This window comes from Montipora foliosa, chromosome 13 (assembly GCF_036669935.1).
Source record: "Montipora foliosa isolate CH-2021 chromosome 13, ASM3666993v2, whole genome shotgun sequence".
Taxonomy (NCBI): domain Eukaryota; kingdom Metazoa; phylum Cnidaria; class Anthozoa; order Scleractinia; family Acroporidae; genus Montipora; species Montipora foliosa.
In genome coordinates this window covers 11,273,063-11,282,386 of record NC_090881.1, presented here as the reverse complement: position 1 = coordinate 11,282,386, position 9,324 = coordinate 11,273,063, and the positions used below count along the sequence as shown (strand labels likewise).

The following is a 9,324-nucleotide window of genomic DNA, read 5'->3' as shown; positions in this document are numbered from 1 at the left end:
TAATGGTAGAAGGAGTGCAGCCCATTCGCATGCTTACGGGTTCCAGTAATAATAATAATAACAATAATAACAACTTTATTTGTATAGCGCTAAAATCCAATAATTGTCCAAAGCGCTTCCTAATTACAATATTAAAAATAAATAAAATAAATGGAATGAAATATCTACAATGTACAATATAATTAAAATATAAGCCTAAGTTATCTACTATATAAAAATTTAAACGTCTTAAAACAAAAGATCTTATAAACTATATGCTAACTTAAATAAAAAAGTTTTTAGGGATTGCTTAAAAGTTGTCACTGAAGCACATTTCCTAATCTCTAGAGGTAAATTATTCCACAATTTAGGTCCTGCAATAGAGAAAGCTCTGTCTCCATATGTTTTCAATCTACTTCTTGGAACAGCTAAATATTCTTTACATGAAGAACGTAATGACCTAGAATATCTTTTAAAATTCAAAAGGTCAGAAATATAAGAAGGTGCAAGGCCATGGAGGGCCTTGTATACCAATAAAAGGACTTTAAAAGTTATTCTAAACTCTACTGGTAATCAATGAAGATTAATTAAAATAAGAGTTACGATCATTATAATAAAACAACAGCAATGCGGAAAGGAATTGAATACCTTGCACATTTAGCAATGATTAATCCGCTTTATTATTATCGTTAGTAAAATTATTGAGAAAATATTACGTCTAAAATTTATTTTTGCTAGTAAAGACAGACGTATTTACTTTGCCACTGGCAAGTTGAATGAAGGTCATGTTGGGTTCTAAGGACAATTACGTATGTATGGCTTTAATTTGCTCTGCTTAATCGTCGTGTGAAAGACTAGTTGCTCTATTTATGAATTCAACCGATAGTTTCGAGTGCCGGGTTTCCTTTTTAAGAATAGTGAAAGAAAAACTAAACTATTCATTTATACATTGGTGAAAGGTGAAGCATCCAAACGACGTGGAATGTGTGAAGACAAATCACATTCTTAACTAAACAAACCTTTTCCTCACCTTGTTAAGCGAGCACTGTCAACTTCAACTTCGCCTTTTTCAAGGCAGAAAGTTTAATCTCTGCCTACAGTGACCAAAAAGGATTGCACAGGACCTGTTCCTGAAAAAAAAAAAGGCATTTAACATAGAGGTTAACCCCTAGCAATATTATTCGATTAAGTTTCACCATTAGTCACTGAATGGAACCTGAAGCCTGCGAAGGACAAAACAGTAAACGATGCTTTGTAACTCTTACATAATATTATGTGGATAGAACACATGCCTTATTGAGTTTAAACAGGCATCCTTCAAACCTTAGGTCACTTACGCTCCAGTTCACACCAGCTCACACGAAACTTCAACAGTGTGTTTTCGTCTTAAATCACGTATACTGATTTTTGTTGAATACAAAATCAGCACAGATAAAAGCATGTATTGAAACCCACCTGAATCTCATGTAAAAGCCAGTCCTACATTTATAATTTCTGTGACTGATTTGCATTTTGTTAAACCCACTTTAATTAAGCTTAATTAAACACGTCCTGTTAGTGAATGACTCGTTTACACCGTGAGTGAATAATTGTTAACAGGAAGTTGAATTTTCTTTCCCAGACATCACGCATTGTGAGATCTGCTCGACCACAATTAAGATCTGCTCAATGCTTTGTACATTAAAGAAAAATGTAAAGATGCAATGTTTGATGCCCAGATCTATAATCCCCGGGTGACAAGTTTCGTTTCATTTGTAAATATGCGTGAAAAATTAGTTATGCAATGCAATAGGGAAGAACTTTCTGATCTTTCTTACTCCAAAGAAAAATGGTTCAAAGAGATTTTCATTGTAATTATAGCCTGAAGTTGTGTAGTATGTTAAAGCTATATCATAAGGTAGTGGTTCAAATAAAAGGCCCCTTTGAGCGGTTCATTGAACGTTGTTAAATCACCAGCGTTAGTGAAGTAGGACTGCTTCTTTGCAATCTCAAAATCAAGATAAGTGGTTATTACTTCACTTATAATATCGATCAGAAATCTCAGCATCAAAATAGGTCTTCAGGCTAAAATGAGCACGCCATTAGTCAAATTACGAAGTCAACTGGGAATCTTTTATCCGACCCCCAATAAAATTCCGTGCTCTGCACTGCTACAAATACGTTCCACATTCTACTTGAAGAAATATTTTAAAGGCAAAAATCTTCCTTTGTCTGTACTTTGGCAAATTTGCTGCTTAATTTAGACAAGCGGAATGTGACACATTTAAAACAATCACCGATCAAAAGTAAACTCTAAGTTCAACACGATGAAGCAAAAATATTGCAGGATAACCTCATAAATTAATTATAAATAATGGGGAAGGAAGCTAAGACTGCCGAGAATCGAACCAACCTGCTTGTTTGATTTTTCTTGCAAGATCTCAATAAGACCTCAGAGATAAGTTATTTTTTGTACTTGTGAGCAGAACGATTTCTTCAATCAATCTGGTGCATCATAATTTTGTCCTGCAAAGCTTCATTCTTCGATTCATTCTGGCCAAACGGTGTTTACGTAAAGCGACGGGAGAAATCGAATGATTACAAGCCGCCTGTGCTAAGCTTTGAACGATATTGGACCAACACTCTAGACTGCAAAATTGTCTGATATACGCAAAACCTACCCTTAAATTGCAACGTATGGAAAATAGCGGATGACAGTAAAGAAGAAGAAGAAGAAGAGTTCAGAGAGATGCAACTTAATACCATAGACTACTTCCTCTTTCGGTTTCACGTCATTATTTAAAGGAACCTCCATTCTTTTAATAAATATCCCCCAAATGTTCCAATTGTACTAGTTAGAAGATCTGTTACGAAAAAAATGCCTTACCTGGTGATATAATTTTTTTGTCGTCTTCCAAAAAATCGGCTTCAGCGCTTCCCGGTTGCGCCATCTTGAATGTCGCGCAATGCAAGTTGGGTTTTGATGACGTTCGGTGGGTCCGGTTCGCGGGAACTTTTGAGTCAAAATCTGTTTGTTTTGTTTTCGTCGGTTGTTTTCAAGACTGATAGAATCACGCAACAACCACACCAGATTTAATCACTCCAGTTGAGAAGTTTACCATAAGAACAACTTCGATGCAATAACAAAAACGTTAATTAGAACATCTCGCTTAAACTTGAGCTCGCTCGTTTAAACCCGAAACGTCTGGACAAGAACAGTCTCATGCAAACAGGCTACCAATGGCGAACTCGTGACCATTAACTTAATTACAGAAATTGACAACTTCGTTTCCAGAACGTTCTGGAACAACAAGAAAAGGTAAGGAAACTCTAGAAAATTCTAGATATCGAAACACTTTCGTTGTAGAATGCAAGCGAACACCAGAAAAGATGCTGGCAGAAGTGTCCATTTTTTCCGAAAGATGACAGACGTGCGTCGATTCAAGCTATCGGGGGACGATTGTTCCGAAAAAATTCCACCTCAGCCGGAGTAACGGTACGATCACAAACGCCGAAAGGCGATTGTGAGTGCTTAAATTTGCAAGCAAAGAATTGCTCCCTTGGCTTCGTGTTGACTTTCCCTTATTTTCTTTGCTTGATGAGTATTCTGATTCCAACTGATCCCTGAAGGAAGAACCTGCATCTTCTCCATTATAGCAAGGAGACTTAGTGAAGCAACAACGAAATGTCATCAATACCCAACTTGCACTGCGCGACATTCAAGATGGCGACAACAGGAAGCGGCCGATCTTTGGAAGACGATAAGAAATTATTTCACTGGGTGATGCATTTGTTGTTACAGATCTTCTAATAAGTACACATGGAACATTTTAGGGGCTTTTTGTTAAAACAGTGGAGGTTCCCTTTAAAAATATGACTTTACACAGTTACTGCCTTCAGTATGATCAGAAATAAGGGTTGAAACGTGTAACGCGCGTTCACAGCTTCCGAATATTCAGTGCGAACTGATTGGTTGAATGTTTCAGTGCTAAGTACCATATTTGGAAACCCCTCGCTCTTGTTGTTCCAAATATGGTACTTAGCAAATTGAATATTCAGAAGCTTGTTTCCCAGCACACAAGGGGCCGTTACACGTTTCAACCCTTATGTGTTTCTTGTATGAACTTATTCGTCGACAAGAGCGCCCTCCTCTCGTTTTTTCCAAATCCTACCATGCTTTACGCTTTAATAATCGTCCAAACTTTCTTACCTTTTTTCAACTCAGTCTCACACCCGCACGATTATCTTGTGCCCGAGGAGACAAAGGTCATGATGTGGCGATGCTCGTGGAAATCGGACCTGATAAAGTCACGCGCACCTTACTCTCAGCTCCTTGTCTTAACACTAAATTAAAAACGTTTTTCCTTTAAAATGAACAAAAATACAAAATGCACAATTTTTTTTCAAAGTCATCTGTCAAAACTTTAAAATGCTTGATTAGTTCCTTGCGGACGAAAATGAAACACGATGGGCGTAAACCACACAAATATATATTCTTTTTGTGAAAATAACGAAATCAGAGAATACGGAGGTATAAATATCCTGAGGTCACGCCTTCCTTCAAAATGAATATGACACCAACAAACGATTGTCGAATGGTTGCTAACTGGTAAAATCTGGCGTAACCTTAATAGAAAGCTACAAAACTCTTCTTTATTCTCCAGTATCGGATGCATTGTTGGTGTGACAAGTGCGCAACACATCCGTAACGGGTCACGCAAACTAATGGTGAAAGAGGAAGGCCATGACAAAAACGTAATTGAATTTTATGTAAGGATTTTTGGAATGAGGAAAAGTACAAATAGATTATATGAACTGCATACCTTTTTTTTTGCAGCCCAAGTAAGGAGGGCTGTATTAAATTAAAGGAGCTATGTCACGTTATTTTAGGGAGTTTAGGAGAAATCCTTAGTTAAACATGAAAATGGTTGTGTGGAATTCCTCTACTGATAAAATTATCGTTACACGACTCGATTGTTCAGTCGAGTTGCCATAAACTTGAAAAACGTCGGGCTGGAGTTTTTTCAAGATTACCCAACTGCAATCCATTTCAATCTTGTTCATTTGGGTTTTTATCAATGCTTCACTTTCTTTTTGTTGCAGTTCGTTTCACGATTGTGCAACAGTTTTAAGTGGTTATTTGAATTTTTCATTGTACTTTTTGGGCATTTTGGTTTTCATGAAATTACATCCCTTTGCGTGCCCTAGCCCCTTAAAACAACAATTCTGAGGGGTTGCATATTATTCTACAAAAGAAAACAACAAATTTCAAGGGAGAAGGAACATCCAACCTGACACAACAAACTAACATAGTGTATATTCTTCTCATTTAAAATTAACCCTAACACTTTTCTTTACGAAAAGTGCGTAAGTTCTTTAATGGCCGAACGAGTACAGCATGCCCGAAGGGAGCTGCGACGGGTGCGCCCGAACTCTCCCACAAACTGTGGAGGTAGTCTCTGCACCTTTGGCTGGCTGCTTTCATATCATACTGTCTTCAAAACGCACAAAATGCGGTCTCAGACAACCTAATTTTCAAACTTTTCCTGGGCATCATGCCCCTGGACTCCCCTAAGGGCTCGCGCCTTCGGTGCTCGTTTGGTCCGTCTCCTCATTGGATAGCACCCTCCCACAAAAAAAGCCTGCCTACGGGCCCGCAGAGGGTCATTCTAGGGGCCTACGGTGGCCTGGGGTGGCTGCATACAGACTACGCCTTTGTCCGAAGAATGGACCTCTTTTTTAGCTCGTACGTTTTGTTTTCCCATTTCAGACAGCGTGATGAGCCCAAAGGAATTTATGCATTCATATGGACGTGCATAAGACGACGTGATCTGAAACGGGAAAACAAAACGTACAAGCTAAAGAGGTTCATTCAAAGTCGAACCATTTGCAGATGAAATTACAAACGAAGCACTTTCTCTTCGAATTCAGTTATTTTAAGACACAGAGTGCGGTTGGTCCATTCGTAGTCCAATGTTTATCCGATTCGCTATATGCAACTTGACATTGTAGCTATGCGGCAAAGAACCAGTAGAAACCCCAGTGACTTGACCGGGGAAAACCTTGACCATATCTATTTTATGCTAATTCTGTGATAAGTGTTATTTACTACTCAAAGCAGTACTATAATCAAAATATCAAACCTTTTTTTTCCTTTGAATTTCAAAGCTACAATACTAGACATATTTAGTTGGAAAACTTAGCGAATGGTCAGAATCATCGTGTTACAAGATCGTAGCTTATACCACATCCCCCTTCCCCCCATTCAGGAAGGGGGAAACGGCGATGGGTGTTCCAACAAATGTGACGAGTATTGTAGCCTACCAAAAATATTAAGATGCTGGTAAACTTTTGACAAGGAGTTGAGATTTCGGTTGATTCTACAGGGGCATAAACAAAACGTAAGAACCGTGCGTGTCGGGTCTTCTCGAGACAGAGGTGAGAGATGATTTCATGCAGACTGGAACGCCTAAATTGCTGTGTTGTAAACATGGTGGTTCACAGCTCCAGTGAAGTCGTCTCTCTGGCCTTTCTGTGGGCGAATTCCAGGTCCTACCGATACAATTTGAGCAAGCTTTGAAAGCTAAAAACTTTAATCGATGCTGTATTTTGCTGTAGGACTGGGTGGCTCCACACTCGTAAGAAAATCTATGAAATGAGAATCGGGGGTCTTCCCTTGTCATGGAACGGCCGAATTACCCAGAATTCCTTTTGGGCATGAAGGAGGCAAGCGGAGACTGGACCTCATCATATGAGGAAAAAGTAGCGAGAAGGAGATTTCCAGGCGGATACTAAGGAGTAGCCAAGGTGCTTGCTGTTAACGTAGACTTTTTATCATAGGAAATTCGGCCTGGCCTTTAGTACTTTCTTGTCAAAGAAACGGTATAATGTAAATAAGAGAGTAATGAGATTTATATTTGCGATTACCTGTCCTCTTACGTACCACTTAAGTCAAACTCTACATCTCTATGCAATATGCGCATTCAAAATTTCCTCATATTATCGTATAAAAGTAGTTAATGAAAGAAAAGGCTTGTCCTGCATATATGAAAAATACGTTTTCTCTCCCGTTCTCTTCTTATGCATGATCTTCGTGGAAATTACATTCTGTCCCTCCATAAACCTAGAACAACCAGTTATGGTCTTAGTTCTTTTTCTTACGTATTAACTAAGTACGTTGCTAAACAATAAGTGGCCCATGTTTGAAGCCTTAATGAGGGGGACATTGGGGTATATTAGAAACCGCAAAACCGAAGAAAAAAAAAATCATCCAAAACCGCAAAAAAATTCGACCAAAACCGAAAACCGCACACAAAACCGTCAGAAAACCGCTACAATGGTGACAAGTGGGGCATACACAGCAAACTACACTAACACTTATTTCATCAAAGTATTTGTGAATGTCATGGAATTGTCTAAAGCCTTCATATCTTTTAGTATCTGCTGGAATCATAGGTTTTATTTCTGCCGCTCTCTCGAGCCCGGACTTAGTGGGTTCATTTTTCGAAAAGCAGCTGGTAATGGTACCAAGTTAACTTAGGAGAATTTGCTCACAAGTCCTCTCTAGAATTCCAATTTTGCAATCGCAAAAAGCTACAGGTCTGGAAACTTCAATCGAAAATCTCTAATTGAACATTTCTATTTGATTACTAAGACCTGACAGTTTGGAGATTCGAATGGAATGTTTAATCTTCGTCTAAAAGATGCGATTGCACTGAGGGAGCTAACCGGTACAATTTGTTCCTTGTCTTACATGTTAACAGGAACATGCTCTGAGGTTAAATGTAGTAATAAACAGATACTTACTTAAAACAGCAGACGAGTACTGAACCTCACCGCCCTTCCACATTGCGACGTCGCACCAAAGTCAAAGAGAAAACTCCTCGACGTCCCGAATTCATCTTGCTGGCCCTGGGGATTGTCATCATCTGCACTTCGTCACTACTTTCATCAAATTCTTGCTGGCCTTCATCGGAGTCACTAGCTTCCTCACTCACTTCATGCTCTTTCAGATCTTTATCGGGTGCTTCATCTTCAACGACTCCGAAGTCCAGGTTGACCTTATCACCAACTCGGGCGTAATTCGACACGCGTGATCCCCTACCGTGACATTAAGTCTGTCACGCATTTTTCCCAATAGCTTTGTTGCTTGGCGGCCATAGAGTGTTTTCATGTAACGTCTCCGGGAATGAGCTCTCTTATCACTCAAACGTTTTCTTTTGTTTCGGAGTAAAAACAAGATTACTGATCACGTGAGTGAAAACACTCTATTCGAGATCAATTGCCGCTGAAATATAATAGAAACCTGAACACAAATAGGACAAAATTGGGAAACCCAAAAAGCACATCGGATAACAAAACCGAAAAACCGCTAGTATTTTCTACGAAAACCGAAAACCAGATGCTCAAGAACGAAAAATCCGCAAACCGAAATGAACACCAAAACCGAAAAACCCAATGTCCCCCTCTTAATTTTCTTATTTTATTGTCTGCCTTGGCTAACTTTAAAATCTCGAGAGAGTTGTATACAAGAGAAAATGGAGTTGCGTGAACGCAGCCAAACGAGTACAACATCGTGCAGCATCCAAAATGTTGCAAGAAAAAGTTGACCGTTTTCAAATTTGATCCAACATCATCCAACATGTTGCAACATATGATTATGGGCCAATTCAGCTCCATTTTTTCTAGCCAGTTCCTACCTAGCAATTGCAAAGCAGGGCCCTTGCCGCTTACAACCAAAAGCGGGAGGGAGTATTCAACCCTGTCATAACACACATTCACAGAACAAGACTCTAGGTTTTGACTTCTTCCCCGGTGTACGTGCGAAGGACAATTCCTGTCTCTACAAGTTGGAGTGCTTGACCTGAAGAAAAAAGGTAGTCATATTGTTCCTCGCTAATCACAGACAAGGAGGCCCCTTTGTCAACTTTCATTTCCAGGGGTTTCCCAGCAACACTTAGCTGTACTTTGTAGGGAGATGGGCGTTGACCACCAAGCAATATGCACCCACACCCTGTTCCTCCCCTGGTGTTTGCATGGCACATTCAAGAAGATTGGTAGGCTCGGCGTTGCCTGATTTCTGCTCATTAACTGGCTGTGGTTGTTTCCCTTTCCTTTTAGCTGGGCACAATCGAGCTAGATGGCCCACTTTACCACAACAATAGCATTTGGCATCTTTAAAATGACAGCCTTTGGGGTAGTGGTTGCCGCCACAACGAGAGCACTTAACTTCGCTTCCCTTATTAGCTTTGACGTCTCCTTTGTTGACAGAGGGATCCCCTCCCCGCCCGTCTGCCTTCTGTATCTCTCAAGCACCCTTATCTGCTGCTTCAATGGCAAGAGATAGATCAAGTGCCCGCTTCAATG

At 39.6% G+C, this 9,324-nt stretch overlaps 1 protein-coding gene across 2 annotated transcripts in view; it reads right to left on the bottom strand.

Annotated features, from left to right (window-relative positions):
- Positions 1-9,324, bottom strand: part of LOC137983991 (tetratricopeptide repeat protein 28-like) — a 20,075-nt gene extending 10,751 nt beyond the window's left edge. The window contains exons 1-2 of one of the 2 annotated variants that reach the window (XM_068831152.1): positions 7,765-9,324; positions 1,010-1,109 (exon numbers count right to left, since the gene is read on the bottom strand). The gene's annotated coding sequence lies outside the window, so the exon portion shown is untranslated. Of the gene's footprint in view, positions 1-1,009; positions 1,110-2,845; positions 2,920-7,764 lie in introns of those variants that run through there. The other variant, XM_068831151.1, reaches the window with a different exon arrangement.